Below are 20539 nucleotides of genomic sequence, written 5' to 3'. Positions count from 1 at the left end.
ACACACACATATGACACACATATACATACCCACACACATAACACAGACAATATGCACACATAACATAATATCATATACATACATACATCTATTTATCTGAATATGTATTATAATTCACACACACCACAGACATACAGACACACACAAATACATAAATAAGCACAAATTAAATATTTTTTGTTTGCTTGTTTGTTTTATTTGAGACAGTGTCTCTCTTTGTAGTTCTGGCTATCCTGAAGCTTGCTTTGTGGGCCAGGCTGGCCTCAGACTCACTGAGTTCCTCTTGCCTCTGCCTCTCAAATGCTAGGATTAAAGGCATGAGCCACCATACCTAGCCTACAGATTCAATCTTGATAACACCATTATTCAATTAGGTGTTGCATTATATATGGGGGAGTTAACTTTTATTAATGTTTTTGATATCTGTAGTTGTAAAAGTAGTTTAGTTTTCCAATTCATGTACATTTGTACATCTAGGTACGCATATGTCATACAAAGTTTATAAAAATTGTATTATAATTTTTTTTTTTGGTTTTTTTCGAGACAGGGTTTCTCTGTGTAGCTTTGCGCCTTTCCTGGAACTCGCTTTGGAGACCCGGCTGGCCTCGAACTCACAGAGATCCACCTGCCTCTGCCTCCCGAGTGCTGGGATTAAAGGCGTGCGCCACCACCGCCTGGCGTATTATAATATTATAGGATTTTTTCTACCTATTAAAATTGTAAATTAGCATTTTACCAAGCTGATACATGAAATAAAATAAAGTTTGTCTTTTAGGTGGGAAAATATTCAGTCATTAGTTCTTATTATTAGTTCTACTTATTAGTTAAAATATGTCATTCATTGATTAACTTAACCACACTTCCTCATTTAACATTTACTGAAACAATGTTTTTCTACTTAATACTATAGTTAACATTTTAAAATAATTTTAATATACTTTTTTTTAGAATTTTATTGGATTAAAAGGCAGGTGATACTTAATCTAGATTGCCAAACTGACTTGCAAACGGATCACTGTGGCCAAGTCCACATACCTTAGAGGTAAATTAGAGAAGTCCTCACTTGATTGTTAGTTCAGGCACTTTTATTCTTATCTTTGACCCCCCCCCTTCATTCTTAATCCTTACCAGCCCTGTGGGGGCAAAAGAAAATATCCTATTTTAATTTGTGACTCCTAATAGTAGTTTTAAGGCTCTTCCTTACTTTGAGTAAAACAATAAAACCAGAACTTAATTTCTCCTAAAATAAGGAAAGTTATGATGACTTCTATTACCCATGACATATTTGGAAACAATTTAAAATCAAGGGACTTGATTATAACACTATTGTCATTGTTTGTGGTATTTAGGGAAAATTTTTTCCCCACATGGAGTCGTGCTGTGTATAATTGCATATAGTCACAGCAGGAGACAGACAATGTTTACAGAGATAACATTTGAAGCCAAGTTTGAAAGGCATCCCTCATGATCCCTACCACTTTGATTTTGATTTCATGTGGTAATTATTTTGTAATCATCTACACATGGCTTGAATGTGGTGTTGACAGGAGCCACCATTTCCCCGCTGGGCATTAGAGAACTGAGTTTGGGGAAATATGATCAGAGAAGGTTTATTGAATTGTCATAATTTATCAATCTGACAAGTTCTCATTTCATTCTACTATTGTCTTCTTTCTTCCATTAAAAAAACTCTTTGTAAGAGGACCAAACAAAATGTGGACAATGGAATGCAACAACAATAATTAATAATAATAATAATAATAATAATAATAATAATAATAATAATAACAACAACAAATACCCAACTATGTTACCTGGAAGGAGATACATTTTAACAGTGTTTGTTCAGGGCAGCCCAGTATATGTCTCTCTAGTTATTCTCTTCTATGGGCTTCAATTTTGTGACCTAAAAAATGAAAGAAGTGCATTAGAAAATATTTATGGATCTAGTCTCAGTCCAATGTTTAATTAATTAATTCGTTAATTAACTCACTAACTAACTAATGTGTGTGTATGTGTATGTGCGTGTGCTTGTGTGTGTGTGTGTGAGATGGTGGTGGTGTGGGTGCTATAATATGCACGTGGCAGTCAGAGGACAGCTTCTGTGGAATCCATTCTTTCCTTCCAGCTGGACTCTGAGAGTCTAACTCAGATCGCCGAGCTTGCACCTCAGTGCCTTTACTTACTGATCTACTTCTTTGGTCCCAAGCCCAGAGTTTAACTCTATGTTTTGTTTATGAGAAAAGGCAATCGTGAAGATTACATTTCAGTAGATGTAAATAAAATAATTTCAAATCTAATATCTCCACTGCACATCTATGAATAACAGAAGACACTGGGTAGGGTGATCACATCATAGACTGTCTAGTTACTGCTCTGAAATTTTAATTTAGAAGAGAGTAAGGCAATGGTCCTGAATATGCATGTTGACCCTTTGGTATGTTAGAGACACATATTTAATGTATTAGGTTTCTAAGGTTTTGAATGTGACTTGAATTGTAGTTGTGTATTAAAGTACACTCTAGTTTTACATATTCAATATCTTTTTCCTAACCAGAAAGTAGAAGGTGCTGCAATAGCTAATATTTTCTTCAGCTTGGCATCCTTCATATCTCCCTTCCCTGTTTCTGCAGGGAATATTTTCTCACCCTTGAGATTCTCACAGGGTTACCAATCATATTGTCTTCTCTCTCACCTTCTGTGGTGGCTGGAAAGAAAATGGCCCTCATAGAGAGTGGCACTACTAGGAGGTATAGCTTTGATGGAGTAGGTGTGGCCTGGTTGGAGGAAGTGTGTCACTGTGGGGGTAGACTGTGAGGTCTCCTTTGCTCAAGCTTGGCTCAATATTACTCACAGTTGCTTTTGCTGCCCGTGCAGCAGATGTAGAACTCTCAGCTTTTCCTCCAGCACCATATCGCCTGCACACTGCCATGCTTCCCACCATGATGACAATGGTCTAAACCTCTGAACTGCAAGCCTTCACCTCAATTAAATGTTTTCCTTTGTAAGATTTGCTGTGGTCCTGGTGTCTCTTCACAGCAATAGAAACCCTAATCAAGACATCTACCTTCCTCACCCAAATTCACCCATGGAAAGGCAAGTCCATTCTGGGACTTTTGTACTGTAGCTTTAGGGAAGGTTTAGTTTGACTCTCAATTTGAAAATTTAGGACCGCCAGATGAGAGAACACCTTGGTAGAGGAGCACACACTCAGAGAAAGAACATATAAACAGTGGAAGGGCCCTGGCTCAGCAGAAGATGGCAGGTTCAGTGTTAGCATGCACAATGACCTATCACAGCAGAAAATAAAACAATGAAAGCTTTCAGAGCAGACCTAGCCAAAGAGCATTGTTTTCAACATGTAGAAATAGCCAGTTGGCAGTAAGAGGGAATAAGGCCAGGCTAGAAAGAGCATTTAAAGTGAGTAGACATGAATGGACGACAGAATAAGAGAATTCTGATGCTATTGGTTATATCGCTGGACTATATATACATGACTCAAATTCGAAAACTGAATTTGTTTTCCAATGCTCATAATCTGATGGATTCTACCATAAGTAAAAGAATAATTTAAAAAATTATATATACATTTGAGACAGAGTTTCAAGTCCAGGCAGACCTCCAACTCCAACAGGCAGACCAACAACTATGTAGTTGTAGATGACCTTGAACTTCTGACTTTCCTGTTGCCATCTTCTAGGTGCTGGAATTTCAAGCCTGTGCTAACACACTCAGTTTATGGGATGCTGGGCAGAAATCTAGGGCTTCTTGTATCCTAGTCAAGTATTTGACTCACTGAGCTATGTCCCAGCCCCCACATAAATTTTTAGAGGCCTGTTTAGCCGCAATAATAATAGTCAGTGAAAATAATATTGCTGATTACTATACTCAAATGTGGACCCAGGATTGTTAGTTTGGGCTTTAAGAACACTTATCTAATACGTTCTTCCTGAGCCCAAAGTAGCAATAAAATGCTAGATAGTATTACATAACCATAGAGAATTAAAAACCACATGGAAATGTCATTGTATTTTTACATTAGCTATTGGGCTTTTTAACTATTGTTGTATCTGCGAGAATTCAGAAGAGAAAGTTAAGAGAAGTGGAATGATGTCTGTTTTATGTTTAAAGACATGTATCCTTGGAGCAAGTCACTTCCTTCCTGGACCCCATGCCCTATTCTGAAAAACCAGTAAAGCAAGGTATTTGGGCTACATCATTCCCAGGTCCTTGGGGTTTTGTACCCATCTTCTCTCCTTCCATTCCCTTCTTTCCCATCTCTGCATTTTCTTCAACTATGATTTGTGATTCTGACCCCTCAGGTTATAAAGGACATAAATGAGTCGGGAGAATTTGCAAGGCAGTGACGAGGAACAGAGTATAGCCCCCAGAGGTCTGCCTCCAGGTACTTACTTCTCCAACTAGGACCCACCTCCTAAGATTACTACAATCTTCCAAAATAGCAGTATTAGCTGGGAACCGAGGGCTCAGCACAGGAGCCTGTGGGGGAAATTCACATTTGAAACTCTAAAAAGTCCTCACATGATCAAAGGATTGTTCATACTGGAAAATAGCCAAATCAGCAAGGCTGCTTGTGTGTTGTTGTTTCCCAAACTCCTTCCCTTTTGATTAGATTGTATTACTGGCTATGTTTGCAGCTTGGTGTGGCCCACTTTTTCATTAGGAGGGAGAATAAGTCACAAAAGCCACCTAGAGGCTTCCTTATCCATTAATCTTCCCTCTCAGTCTTTCACAGTCATCAATCCCTTGTGTATTGATGGGCTACAAGAGGTTCAGATGGTCTTCAAATGCCACTAGGGCAGCTAGAAAGAATATGCTTCCCTGTGGGAGCCACTGCATGGAGGAGAACCACACTGTCATGGGGACTTTTGGTTCTTATCTTCTTGGTGGAAAGAATTTAGGCAAGAGATGCAGATTACTTAAGCAGAAATTAATTCAGCATAACAAAGCAAAGTCTCCAGGGACTGAGTGGGCTAGCCCAAAGGGAGAGGAGGCAGTGACACAGAAGGTTCTGATTGTAGATTTTAGTCAAGTTCTTAGGACTATTTATAGGGTGGGTGGCATATTTATGGGATAAGATGATACCCTTCCATCCCAAACCATGGTGGAACGGATTTCTCTCTTAGCTGTTTTCTTCCCATGATTCTTTAGAAAATCAAGGGAGGGTCAAAACTGTGATGTAAATGATTTTATGATGAAGTTGAGGACTTTTGAGTCTCCGGACCACACATGGGAAAACGCCCAGTGTCTTTGTTTTGAATGTAGTGGGAACAGTCTATCTCTAACTTAAAGGATACTTAACCATGACGAGGAATCCCGAATACCTGGAGACACAGCTACCAAGATATGTCTGTAGTCTTTTTGGTGGTTTCATGTTTATGCTCTTCTTGAGACCCCTCAAAGTCCATGATGGATCACATGACTTTAAGTTAATGCAGCCTGCTATCTAAAGACTAACGAATTTTGCTGTTTTTCAAATGGCTTGTCAGGCTGTACCAACAGGAACAGGGTCTTAGCCATGGTTGTACCCCTCACACTCCTAACACCTATCTTCTCCCCAATAAGGAGATTACTGGTTTTTTTCCCTTATCGATTTTTTTTATTCTTCCTTCACTTATTTATTTACGTATACAACACTGACCAATTCGATTACTTACTAAGATACTTTATATAATCCTGTCAGGGACAGACAGAATCCTTTACAGACTGGACAGTGACCCTATTTGAATGTTATTTTTGTCATTTGATTGAATCCTTATAATATGATAAGACAAAGCAGTAGCGTAGAAGTTTGGGGAACAGTAACTGTGTTTGCACTCTGTTTATATGTTGTCTTCTTTGTTCGTTTTTTGAGTCAGGGATTCACTATGTAAGTACTGGCTCTCCTCGTGCTAAGTAGCCCAGGCTGACTGTACACTCAGAGTGATTTTCCTGATTCAGCCTGCATTTAGGATTACAGGGATGAACCTTGCTGTGTGTGCTTTGCAGCCATCAAAGCTCCCATTAGTCAGTGCCATTTCTTAACTCCTTTTCTCTTTTTTGTTTTGTTATGATGCATGTGGTGTCCCCATTAATCTTCTGGAAGAGAGAGCTTCCACAGTTGATGAGTTGCTTCTGGAAACTTCGCTGATATTTTCTGTCTTCCCTCTACAGCAATGGGCTGAATGTTCTCTTGAATGGCAGGGATTATTTATGGCATAGGTCCTTCAGTGTCATTGTCCACAGAGAGAAGTATGACGCCAAGGGCGTTCTCTACTCTGGATGCCAGATGCAACTCCCATTTGCAGTAACGAGTACTACGTGTATGGCTGTTGCTTTTCCTGGACCGCTGCTCCACTGATGCTAGAGAAGAGACTCTGCCATCCATCACATCACCATCCACTCTTGCTTACTTACTCTTTTCTTTAAATAACCTTCCACATAAGAAAGTGGAAACATTCCATTGTTTATCTCTGACTAATAGGCCCTTTTTAATAATAGGCATAAGGTCTCCCAAAGCAGACAGGCAGAGTTTGCTTTCTCCTCACGAAGGACAGTGCTGAGGAACTCGGTTTCACAGGAAAGTCAATTTGACCATTAAGAGGAATGGACTGTAATATTTTGAGGTTCAGGAACTCTGATTCCTCTGGATCCAACACAGCACTTACTGCCCTTTTAGGCAAGCAGTGGAGAATCCACAACAGTAACCAGAACTTGCTTTGCCCTTCATATTAACTCGTGCTCAGAGAAAGCCTTCAAATATATATATATATATATCTTAGTGGATATTTTCTAAGATTTGGAAAATTCTTTCAAATACAAGATTCAGAAAAAATACCATACAATTATTTCCTCAGCTTTCTCTAAACTAAAATGGGGGCTTTGTAAACTAACCGCCCCATTGTTCACTGATTTTACAAATTTGAGAGCTACACAACATACTTTTATATAGGATGCAGTAAAACACTGGGGGTAATTTTGCCCCGGGGGAAGATGAGCAATGTCTGAAGATGTTTTTGTTTGTCCTATCAGTAGGAAGGATACTCATAGGATGAGCAGAAACAAGATATGCTGTCCAACACTCTGCAACGCTCAGGCTAGCCCCCACTACAAAGGATTATCTGGCTAAAAAAATCAGTTTTGTTGAGACTGAGAAATTCTATACTGTGGCTCATAAGGAAAAAGAGAATAAGAGAAAGTTTCTCATTAAGCAACTTTCTAGAACAGATGATCTTTTAATCTTGTTTTGTAAGGAAAAGATTTGAATTAGGTTAAATAAAATAGATCTAAATAAACACTAAAAGATAGCCTGGAAAAAAAGTCAAGTCAGGTTAGATTTTCATAGTTCTTTAAAAATATTGTTTTTAATTTTTGATATTATAATTATGCCATTTCTTCTTTCCCTTTTCTCCCTCCAAAACCTCCCATATACCCTTTCTTTCTCTCTTTCAAAACCATGGCCTTCTTTTCTCATTAATTGTGCTTTTACACACACACACACACACACACACACACACACACACACAGAGTCTAGGCTCCATATGTCAAAGAAAATATGTGGTATGTGTCTTCCTGAGTCTAGCTTATTATGCTCAACATGATTTCCAGTTCCATTCATTTTCCTACCAGCGTCATTTTTCTCTATGGCTGAATGAGATTCCTTTGTGTCTGTGCGTCATCTTTTTCTTATCCATTCAGCTGTTGGTAGATATCTAGGCGTGACTCCAAGTCTTACCACAGAGACATGTGCATGTGTCTGTTTACTGCTACATCATTCAAAGCAGGTGACAATATTTCTATTCGTTCAACTTTTGACTTTATTGGGTTTCTTATAGAAGCTGACCTCAAATGTACCCCTGCAAGTGTCCTTCAAATAACATCTTACCTTTAGGCACCCGCTGGAACTATTATGGTGCAGCACTCAGATGCTGTTAAAGCCACCTCAACATTTTTGAGGTCTTCGTCAGATTAAAGGAATGTCCTCAAAAAGCAGCCTGTAAGGATTTAATCAGAGGTTGGGGGATGGGGAAGGGTCTACCCCTAAGAAAAAAACAGACTCTGCTATTCACAATTTCCACCACACGAACACAGCTTTCAGGGCTTAATTAGTCCTGCTCCTGCCAAAACAGAGAGCTTTCTCAAGTGGAAAGGAGAAAAAGGCCTCCTTGTTAGCACCCACCTATGTCTGCTGAATACTGTTGTGATTCACATGTCCAGGCAGAGCTGTGAGCCTATTGAAATTCTGAAGATGAATAATGTATGATAGAATGCTATGCCCCAGAATTTGTTTTATTATCTAAATTTTGCAAACTTTAATATGCCTCCCAAGAAGTTGTCTTCTTTTATTAAGTATCACAAGGAAATGAAAGAGAAACAAAAACTACAGAGAGAAGAAAATCATTTTTCCAAATTATTTCAAAGCTGTAGTACGTGAATTTGAATTAATAAGTGAACCTATTTCAGCATAAATTATATTTAGAGAAAAATCTGTTTCTCCCTGTCCAACTGAATAAGTATCTATATTAGTGTGAAATAGCAACAAATTATTAGACACTGAGAATGCCTATATTAACTACTGTGAACTTGCATAAAAATCCTATAAATAAAACAATAAGACAACGGAGCAGGACTTTGGACTTGGCCGTATAGATGGTAGGAGTCATATATTATGCCTAGGCCTGGGGAACAAAGGCACCAACCACTCAAGGCCTCACCTGTAATAGATGTGTTTTTGGACTGGATGTTTGTGCACCACCAGAACCCTTAGGCTAATGTTCCAATCCTCATTTGATGTCAGGGGGTGAATAAGTAATTGCATGAATGAATGTTTTTCATTGTAACATTTTATAGATGCAGATATTTCTTTAATCATGTTCATCCTTCATTACTGTTTGTCCTTTCCTCACACTCTCCTCTTTCCCTTCCATTTAATAGTCTCCCTTATACTTCCTCTCATTAGTTTTTCTTTGTTGTTGTTCACCCAGATTATCATCTGAGACAAAACACAGGATGCTGGGCTTTTTGAGTCTGTCACATTTGTTTAGCATGGTGATCTTCAGTTTCATCCATCTTTATGGAAATGTCATTATTTTGTTCTATTTTGTGGTTAAAATGTGTCACTCCCTCCTCCCGTGTTTGTGTGTGTGTGTGTGTGTGTGTGTGTGCGCGCGCGCGCGCGCACGCGCGCGCGTGTGCGCATACAAGCATTTGTTCCTATGCACTCTAAGGATCAGCTCCTTTGGGCATGCCACACTGACCTCTCCACCTCTGTGAACTGCACCTCTAACTGTGAGCTAAAATAGACCCCTTCTGCCTTCAGCTGCTTTTGTCAGGGCCCTTTATCGCAGCCCCAAGGAAAGAACCAAAGAGACATCTTGATGGGGGCACCATTTTGGGGCAATGGAGAAACCTGGTGCCAGGGAAACTCCCAGGAATCCACGAGGGTGGCCTCAGCTAAGACTCCTAGCAATAATGGAGAGAGTGCCTGAACTTCTAGCTACTATAATCAGATTGGTGACTAGCCTAATTGTCATCATAGAACCTTCATCCGGTAACTGATGGAAGCAGATGCAGTGATCCACAGGTAAGCATTGGACTCAGTTCTAGGAGTCCTGCTGAAGAGAAGGTGGAAGGATTGTATGAGCCAGGCTGGGGGCGGGGGAGGGGGGGTCAAGGTCATGATAGGAAAACCCACGGAGACAGCTGACCTGAGATTGTAGGAGCACATGGACTCTGGACCAACAGTTAGGAAGCCTGCATGGGACTGACCTCTGCATGTGTGTGACAGCGTAGCTTACTTTGTTTGCCAGGCTCCTAACAGTGAGATCAGGACCTGTCCCTGGCACTTAGCTGGCTTTTGGGAGCCCGTTCCCCTATGCTGGATTACCTTGCCCAGCCTTTATGCAGGGGGAGGAGCTCGGTCCTACTACAACTTGATGTGCCATGCTCTGTTCAAGCCCATGGGAGGCCTGCCCCTTTTTGAATGGAAACAGAGGAGGAGTGGATGGGGAAGGGGTAGATGGGAGACAGGGTAGGTAACAGGAGGAGAGGAGGGAGGGGAAACTGTGGCCAGTATGTAAAATAAATGAAAAAAATTAATTAAATAAATAAAATTTTAAAAAAAGGGATGGGGATTTGAGGATTTAGCTCAGTGGTAGAGGGCTAGCCTAGCAAGTGCAAGGCCCTGGGTTTGGTCCTCAGTCCGGGGGGGTGGGGGGGGGGAGGAATTAAAAAGAACCAAGGCATGAAACTAGCTCTCTTGTAGGAAGAGACATAGAGTTTACATGTCTTCTCTTTGCTGTTTTATAAAGAGACAGTAAGATTGTTGTCTGCCAGCAAGGAAGAGTATTCTTACCAGATGTACATTTGCCTTGTCCTTGGGATTCCCAGTCTGCAAACCTCGGAAGGACTAACATCTGTCATTGAAAGCACGCAGTCTATGGATTCTCTCACAGTAGTCACAGCAACAAAAACACCTTCTCCTTTTCAACTGTTCCTTTTTTTTTTAAAGAAGGCTGCAGAAGCTTTCAAATAGTTATTTATCCACTTGCTTTGTCTTTACTTATTTTTTCTCTTTTTCCTTATATTTAAAATAGATTTTTTTCTCACCTATCATATACCGATTAAGGTTTTTCTCCCTCTACTCCTCCAAGTTCTTCCCCACCTCGCCTGCTATACCGACCCACCCCTTTTCTGTCTATCACCAGAAAACAGACTTTTAAGGGATAACAATACAATAAAACGTAACGAACTGAAACAAAAACTAACACGCTGGGAGTAGAACAAAACGAACAGAAGGAAAAGAGCCCAAGAAAAGGCACAAGAAACCGAGACATGGAGAACCACTCATTTACCCATTCAGGATCTGATAAACCTCCCATGGAAGATATAATATATACACAAAGGTAAAAAGAGAGAAAAAATGTGTGTGTGTATAATTTTTAATTTAAAATGAGATAAAATTTAAGAAAAAAAAAAGGAAGAGCCATAACATGACATTATAAGACAAGGAACCTCCAAAGATGCTGTTGAGTTTGTTTTTGGTTGGCCATCTACTGTTGGGCATGAGCCTGCCCTTAGAATAGTTTGTTTCCCCAGTGAGAATCCTTTGGGGGAAAACTAAACTTTCATTTGCAAGTAGTTATCAACTGGAGAAAGCTCCTGGGTTAGGGATGGGTGTGTGTGTCCACTTCTCCTTTGAGCTCCAGGACCCCGTCTGGTGCAGACCCATGCAGGCCCTGTGCATGCTGCCTCAGTCTCTGTGAGTTCCTGTATGTGTGGCTCCAGTTAATCCGAGTGCATTGTCTTCTTGATACCTTCCACACCTCTGGCTCTTACATTTTGTCTACCTCCTCTTTCACAAGGTTCCCTGAGCCCTGATGCGAGGGATTGAAGGTTGTTTAGGGCTAAGTGTTCCAAGATCTCACTCTCTGAATATTGTCTGGTGGTGGGTCTTTGAATTTTTTTCCATCTGCTGTAGGAGGAAGCTTCTTTGATGATGGCTGTTGCTTTGTCTTTATATTAAAGCAGCTTGAGATGAGTTACTTATACACATCTCAAATAAATGCTTTTCCTAACACTGTGACTTTCATCTTTGGAAAGAGTAAGGATTTTGCTAGTCACATATTTAGAAATGATCTGAGAATAAGAACTGGAGAAGTGGCTCTCTGGGTACAATATTCACTGGGCAAGCATGGGGTCCTGAGATCAGATCCCCGGTATGCATGTAATAAATGCAGTGGGGCATAGGTGGGAGAAGATACTGTGGATTCCAAGGGCCTGCAGTCCAGCTGAAATGGGACTGTGTAGCTTTGCGCCTGTACTGGAACTCACTCTGTAGCCCAGGCTGGTCTCAAACTCACAGAAATCCACCTGCCTTTGCCTCCTGAGTGCTGGGATTAAAGACATGTGCCACCACTGCCTGGCTAAAATGTGTAGCTCAGGCTGGCCTTGAACTTGTGATCCTCCTGCCTCTGCCTCCTTCAGCAAATCCTAGGCATGTGCCACCACTGGCCATTTCTTACTTACAGAGAGAAAGAGAGAGAATATAAAGTTGGGTGCATAATCTGGGGAGAGTTAGGGGAGGTGAAATATGATCAAAATACGTTGTATGAAAGAAATTTTTCATAAAAAAATCAATTTGTACCTTTGGAAATACTGATTAAAATTCAGTAAGTTAAATAGCTCAACAATAGTCTTTAAAGACTTTAAGACAACTGTGGAAGCACTGAGCTAATCTTAAGCAGAACTCATGGAATTAGTGTAGACAGAACCGGAGTCAGAACTCTGAGCAGACTCTTTTCTGCAGAGATTGAGGAGTGCAGCAACATCAATGCAGACCTGTTTATGAGAGGCTCCCCAACCCGTACAACCTTTGATGACATGAAAGGCAGACTAGATGATATAAAGACCAAATTTGAAATATTCAGATGAGAAGAACATTGCGCAGAGCATGTGGCTACTCAGAATTGCTGTGTAGATAATTGTCAGTCCCCTGAGAACTTTGCAGAGATCCAGTTCTTCAGCATCTTATGTCCTCTCTTGCCTTCACAGGCACCAGACATGCATGCATGAGGGACATAGACATATGTGTGAGGAAATACTCATAAGATTAAAAAAAATGAATAAATGTATAAAAAAGAGAAAAAATCCCAAGCAAGCACTGGCTACCTCCAGAACTGTAAATAATGGTAACCTACAATTATAGGTTGAAAGTGACTTGGAAACTACTAGAAGAACACGTTTGGGGGGAAAGGTAATGAAAAAAATTAACAAGAATCTCTAAGATAGGGAAGTAAAAGAGTTCCAGGTTTAAAGAGGAATAGCACTGCCCATGCTGGGTCTGCTATCAGAAGAATATAGTTTCAGGAAGGGAAAATGAGCTATACCATCTATTGTGAACATGGTACAACTGGACCAAGAGAAACAAACAGCCAGGGAAGAAAGAGGCCACACAGACCTGTATCTTGTTTCTTTTTTGTTACTATCCAAATGAATACTTTTAAAATGTACAGTGTTGTTTGTGTCCAGATGATGTGACACAAACAAATGTGAAAAGGAAGATTCTCTCTCTTAATTGCCTTTGTAACCTGAGAATGTCTTAGTGCAAAGTAGTAAAAGGTACACTTTATAAAAGTTAAAAATGAATGGAGAGTCATGCATATAAATAACACCAAAAATGCCTAGAGAACACAGTGAGAGATAAGTGCAGTATAACTCGGACTTTCTAACCAGGTGAGGTGGGTATGAGACACAAGAAATTGCCTGGTCAGATGTCCAGTTCAGAAAACTGGTAAGAGAAATTGGCCACCAGTTCATGCCCCATGACCATGATTATCTCTCAAAGTTCAATTTATATGTATCAGGTTATTTTAAAGACCATGTTGGATGAACAATTGGCTAACACAGCAGGTGGCTGATAGCTTTTTGCTCGCTTTTGGAAAAACTGTGATTCTTGAAAATATCTTAAATGGTTGAATATTTAACTAACAGTTGCAGCCCAATAAAACTCCAAAATCTTTTAAAGCCATAGTCAGAATTACTTTTGTTATGCTCAAAGGACCCATTTTCTCCTAGCTCCATGGGGAAGGCGATAAGACAGTTTATTCCCAAGGTGGTAGCATCAACAAGTGAGGTAGTGTCTGATGTTAGCAGCTGTCACTTTAAAGCAGGGCACACTTCCTCCTTTAGTTTGTGCTTCAGTTACATCAAGTAGGCTCCCAGTGATGATTAGCTCAGAAGGTGATCAATATAGGTTTGTGGAATGACCGAACGAGTCATTGACTGAAGTCCGTTTTCCAAGCTGACGCCTCCATTCTGTCGTGGTCACAGCATCACAGCTGCACACCTCATCGCTCTGTTTCGTTTCCATTTTTCGAGGACACAGATGCTATGCTTGTGCCCATGACTCAGCAAGCACCATGAGGCAATTATGACACAAGGCTGAGAAGGCAGATGTTATCTTGAAATGATACATTTCTCTGTTCGGTGAGCTGCAGTCCCACCCATGAGGCAACACATTGGGCAGGCCACCTGCCACTTAAATGCCAGGCATTGGAGAAGGCAGAGCTTGCTCTTCTGTAGGATGGATTCTTTTGCAATGTGTATAACATCTCATTCTTTTTACTGTTTGCATACTAGTTTACTCCCACTTGGGTTTAGCCAGAAGCCAGCTTAAACCATCCTATGCAAACCAACTCAACGTCTCCCCAATCTCCCCCATCTTTAATCTCTTTAGGAATTAATTGACAAGTGCCTTGTCAATCACTTTTTCCAAAAAAAAAAAGTTCTGATATATAGTTTTTGAGGAGAAGCTTCAAGTATTTTTCTACTTATAGCTTAAAGAAAATGATTGTGAAAAGCACACCATCTTATCACTCTAAACTATTGCAAGAGATGGAGACAATTGCTGGTACTTAAATCCCATGGGAGATCTTATTACTGGCAATACAATAGCTGTGTTTTTGCTGACTATACTCAGAGAAAAGCAGCTGTAGTGAACCTTGATAGGGTTTACAAGGCTCTTATTTGAATAATCAAATAAATTACCAATTCAACTCCTTTAGCTAGTCATGTAGGTGTCTTGCCAAGTGCAGACTTGATTGCTTCTTCTTTGTCTTAATGGAGACCATTACTGTGGCCCAAGATGCTTAAACAGAAACTATATTCTTGCCCCAAACTAGCAAAGTCCTTCTTAAAAGTTTTAGAGACTGAGCCAGGAATGGTGGGGTACACCTTTAGTACCAGCACTAGGGAGGCAGAGGCATGCCAATTCCTGTGAATCCAAGGCTAGCCTGGTCTACATAGTGAGTTACAGGACAGTCAGAGCTACACAATAAGATCCTGTCTCAAAAAAAAACAAAAACCCAAAAACCAAAACCAAAACAAAATAAAACATGAAACCAAAACAAAAAGCAAAAAACAAGCAAAGAAAAGAACAAAAGAACATCAACAAAAAATTTCTCTCTCTCTCTCTCTCTATATATATATATATATATATAATTTTTTTATTTATATATATTTATATATATATAGAATTTCTTATATATTTTTATATATATATAGAAATATATATATATATCTACATAAATTACATGATTCCATGCTAACTTAAGCTCCACAACACCCTGTTGTGAAATAGAAAAAAAAACATTAGAGACTGAATAATTGGAACTTTATTCCCACCTCTATATTCAGGGAACTGTAATGTATCAGAATCCTAGTTCTTCATCTTAGCACAAAAATTAAAATAACATATAAGCAGCTTATTGAGTGACTGGTGTCTTCTGCCATCCTTGCCCTGGGTCAAGGATTGCCTCACTTAGTAAGGATACTCACATGGAGGCTAGTCGGCTGAGGACTCAGTTTTTGTAGCTAGCAGTTATTTGACTCAGTTGTGATCAGTGATTGATAATTCTAAGTGTGATGGGCAAGGCTTCCATGAGAAGGAAACCATTAGGCAATCCTACCTTTGGCATGATGGACACCAGTTATCATCATAGGAGGTTCAGAACATCTCCAACCACTGTGGGAATGAAAGTCCTGCACTAGGACGGTAGACAGGAAGATGGAGAAAGTGTGGTACCTGACTACATTATCAAGTATACATTTTGTATTAGACAGAAAAAAAATTGTAACACTTATTCAGAAAAAGTAATTTATTACCATTCATGAGAAATTGTATTTCCAAGTATCATCAAACAATTTTCTTATAAACCAATCTCCTGATATTACTAGACTAGGAAAGATTCAGGAGAATGATTGAATGATGAATAGGATGTGGATCAACCTTAAATATTTCACAGAGTCAATACTCAAATCAATGTATATTTTTACTTGGATGCCCTTTACATTAATGATTCACTGCACTACTATACTGCCCTAAATGCCAAATGTTCAGCAAAATGACGAAGAAAACCAACATTGTGGATTGAGCGACTCAATAGGCTTGCTTTATTTACATTAAAAACTCCTCTTTTACCACAGTCTAGTATTGCTAAGGACACCAGTGCCATAGCCCAAAATCAAAGGTTCCCATTAGCTGACTTTTCTCTCTGTAGAAGTGAGAATTAAGCTGAGTGACAGCTGAAATAAATTTCCCGTGGTATTGGCCTTGGATGCCCTGATGAAAGGCACGTCCCGACAGTCCTTGGCTCAGCCCCAGGAAATGCACACTTGTGGCCTTAGAGGCATGACACTGAAGAACCACTTGGGGGATCTGCCAAATGCACATGCAGCAGGAATGAGCCTGCCTCAGATAGCCTTGCTGGGCTCTGTGATTGCAGCCCTTTTAAGGGATCATGGCAGAGGCAGCAAATTCCTTGCTAATCCACCCTTTAAGAACAGAAATGTTGGTATTTGCTATTAGCCAATAAGCTCCGGTGAGTCAAAAATGTGTCATAGCTATTGCCTTTTGCTTCTATTGCTGGCCAGAAATATACTGGGCATTGTAACCAGTGAGATTAGACTGGTACAGATCCAGATAGCACACAATCTTAATTATACACATTTAATAAAGCAATATGTTCACCTGAAACAGTCTAGATTTCTTCTGAAGTTTTTGCTTCAGATATGAAATGTTTGGGACAACTACCCATTCCCTTTTACATGCTTGGTTGCCTATTCCCATAACAATGAAGAAAGTTTCATTTTGGTATCAAGGGTTGTAATTTTTTACTCAAAGAAATGTCATATGCTCAGGGTTATAAAAATGAAATTGTAATGAAAAATGGAAATCCAAGAGGAAAGTTCCCCTTATCTCAAAGTGAGACGCCTTACAAGATATCACAGTCAACAACTTGAGTACCTGCGCAAAATTCTTCTATGACTTACACATCCGTTATGAGCTGAATTGTACATTCCCAAAAGGCATGTTGAATCCCACTCCTTGCTCCTTAGAATGTAACCTTACATGGAAATGAGTTATCTTCAGAGATAATCAAGGAAAGACATACTTAGGAGAGTGAACATAATCCAATGATATCCTTACACAGAGGGACAATTTAGAACACTGGGACAAATACACATAAAAAGGACATCACGTTAAAATGAAGACGGGAACTAATATGGCGCTTCTCCAATATAAGAAATGCCAAAGACTGAGAGCAAACCACCAGAGGAGAAAAAAGAACATCGAACAGTTTCTCTGTTGTGGCCCTCAGAAGGAAGCATACCATGGACACCTTGATTTTCATTTTCTAAAATCAGAAATTCTACGTCAATAAATTCACAAATTTCTGTAACTTGTCACCCAGATGTCTTTTTGTTATAGAAAGCTGATTGAGTGGATACGAATAGTGATATTACTATGCAGATGTAGGTAGACACGTAGTGTTTTCTTATTTACCATAAACCACCACTTATTCTTCATTCTCATCCCACTTGGCTTGTTTTAATAACTTTGTGACTTTTCCCCTCCAGTATAATCATAATTGAAAATTTGACAGTAGCTGGACAAGATGGTCAATGACTTTAATTGCACCTACTTGAAAGGCAGAAAGACCACAAATTTAAGATATGCCTAGGATGAGTCCATGGTAAACCTGAGGAACTTGTAGTGTGACCTTTTTCAAAAATAAAAGCTTAAAAGATAAAGGAGAGGATGGGCAGTGGTGGTACAGGCCTTCAATCCCAGTACTTGGGAGGCAGAGACAGGTGAATCTCTAGGTTCGAGACCAGCCTGGTCTACAGAGACATTCTGGGACAACCAAGGCTACACAAAGAAACTCTGTCTTGAAAAACCAAAATAGATAGATAGATAGATGATAGATAGATAGATAGATAGATAGATAGATAGATAGATAGATAGATAGATAGATAGATAGATAGATAGATGGTAAAAAGATAAAGGAGATGAAAGATACAAAGATAAAAATTGAATACATAGTTCAGTGGCAGAGCATTTGCCTAGCCTGCGTAAGGACATAGGCTCTATCACCAGAACCAAAATTTAAGAAAAAAAAAAGAAAAAAGAAAAGAAAAAAATTTAACAGTGTGGTTACTTTTATCGGTCTTCCCACAGTTGTTAGTGGATGTACCCCTGACTTTGAATAGCATTCCACTATTTCATAGATGCCGGGATATTTCTAATCACAGGCAATGTTTATCGGGACAGAGGAAGGATTGTAAGAAAATCATAGGCAACCCTGTACTTGACACTGATGAGACTCCAGGAAAGTACACAGCGAGGATGGCATACTACATTCATGAAATAAAAAATTGACGCCAGCTCTTCCTGAATGAACAGGAAGACATAAATATTTAGCCCATCAGAGGCTGATTGAATGTGGCTTTCTGTTGATCATGTTCTTTTTTTCTCTAGCTATGCAACAGAGAACTTTCTCCCTGTTCAGCAGTTTCCTATGCAAACATTCCCACTAAACAGACTTATTATGATGGACATGCTCACTCCCACATCCCCATGCTAATTCCCATGCCTGGCCCATAGTGTGTATTCATTAAGTTGACTAAACATTTTACATAGTCAACAGACATTTCTGCATGCCCTCTGTGAGTCAGGAATTGTGTTTCAACATTTTGGCATACTGAAAGAGTTAACATTTCTCCAAATAACTTACTAGATTGGCATGCTGACATATTAATCAATTAGTTGTGAATCAAATTAATATAGACTAAAGCTCTTGCAGCTCATCATCCCTTGTAAAGTGCAGTTTCTAAATGTACTTGGGAGTTTGTCCAGGTACTTGGAAGAGCCCCACTAAACAGTCTTTATATCTCTTCTCTTATTCATCATTGGTTCAATTATCTCTTCGAGTCTTCCTTCACTTGATTCTTTTTCTTTAACTCTCCCCTAAGAAAGATGTCCTGTTAATGATTCAGAGTGTTTGAGAGCAATGGCATCTTTCATGTCTCAATTGCTCATGATTCAAAGACCTAACATGCTGGACATTCGTGGGCATCAAAGACTGATTGGTGACAGTGGCTCTGAGTTTGTTTTCTTACTCAAGTGTGGATTAGTAACACAGATTCTTATAGGAGTATGCAGAGAAGAAGCAGGCTTTATTAAGAATTATGACAGAGAAGTGAGGTGAGAAATGGTCAGTGAGATGGTTTAGAAGGTGAGGGCTTTTGCCTCCCAGCCTGATGGCTTGATTTTCACCCCCAGAACCCACATGGTAGAAAGATAGAACCAACTCTCACAAGCGGTCCTATGACTTTGAAACACACACACACACACACACACACACACACACACACACACACACACACACACACAGTAAAAAAAAATAAACATATAAAAGTGAGGCATTAATGAACAGTGAAGCCTGAACTCCCAACTCTAGGGCAATGGCAGAAATTGGACAAGGGCTGATAACATTTCTACTGAGATTAGTGTTCTCTGTGTTATAATGAGCAGAGACAATGGGAGCTCACACTCTCTATACATGTCCCCTTGGCTCAAGCAGGAAGATGATCATGCACTCTTCATGTGCTACCCACCCTGTGAAACATGGTCAAAGGCCCCTCTCTGTCCACCTCTGATTTGTCCTTTGTAGACTTTGTCTGCTAGCTGCCAGTCATTAGCTGATACCTCTCATCTTCAAGGTGTCTCACTGGTTTTTAGACCATGCTCTCTTTGTTCTCACGTTTACAAGACCAGCTTTTGTCTTTACTGTGGCACATAGTTAACTTTGCCACAGCTACCAAGACATAGCTGCAGTTAGTTTTTTGTCTGTGGAGATCTTGGATGGTTTTCTAGGTGGGAGCTTCCTGATTGCATCCCTCCTTACTTATAATTAATTTTGTTGCAATCAACTTAATTAAAAGTGAGGGTATGCCAGGCAATGTTGGCTCATACCTTCAATCCCAGCAGAGGCAGGCAGATCTCTATGAGTTTGAGGCCAGCCTGGTCTACAAACTGGGTTCCAGGAGAGCTAGAGATGTTACACAGAAAAACCCTGTCTCAGAAAAAAAAAGATCTGAAGGGGGATATAAGACAGGACAATTGTGTCCTATATATACATTTCTCAAAGGCTTTGGGAAACAGGGGTGCAACTGGCCTGTGGTCCAGGCTCAGGGCTTTGCCCTTTCTCCTATCTGTTTAGCTTGGTTACCTTGTGGTCATTGTAGGTCCTCTTGTTCATCTTCCTCACAGGGCTGTTCTTGGTTGGATCTGTGCCACTTGGAAAATAATGAATGTGAATGACGGTGAAGGAATCCACATAACTTGAAAATGGGTAATGTCAAGAAGCCATGGCATGGGGCAGTGGAATCCATTGAGAAATGTCTCTGGATGATAGAGACTGCTTCTGTACTCCTAATGGAGAACTTCTCAATGCTTTAAGAGAGATGGTTTGGGGGAACAAAAACAAACTAAAAGCTGCTTCTATCATTGAAGGTGTCATTAAACATAGCAAGGTTACATGACATGATATGATGAAGCTCTTACCCAGAAGGTAGGACAGTGGGACTTGCATGTCCTCAGAAGAGTGTCTTTTGTTCTTATGTTTCCACTGAAGAAGTATGTGTCCATCATCTCTCTGTACCTTAGATATTGTGTGTGTGTGTGTGTGTGTGTGAG

Source organism: Peromyscus maniculatus, chromosome 20 (genome assembly GCF_049852395.1).
Source record: "Peromyscus maniculatus bairdii isolate BWxNUB_F1_BW_parent chromosome 20, HU_Pman_BW_mat_3.1, whole genome shotgun sequence".
NCBI lineage: Eukaryota > Metazoa > Chordata > Mammalia > Rodentia > Cricetidae > Peromyscus > Peromyscus maniculatus.
The sequence above is the reverse complement of the archived record's forward strand: the minus strand, read 5'-3'. Positions refer to the sequence as shown.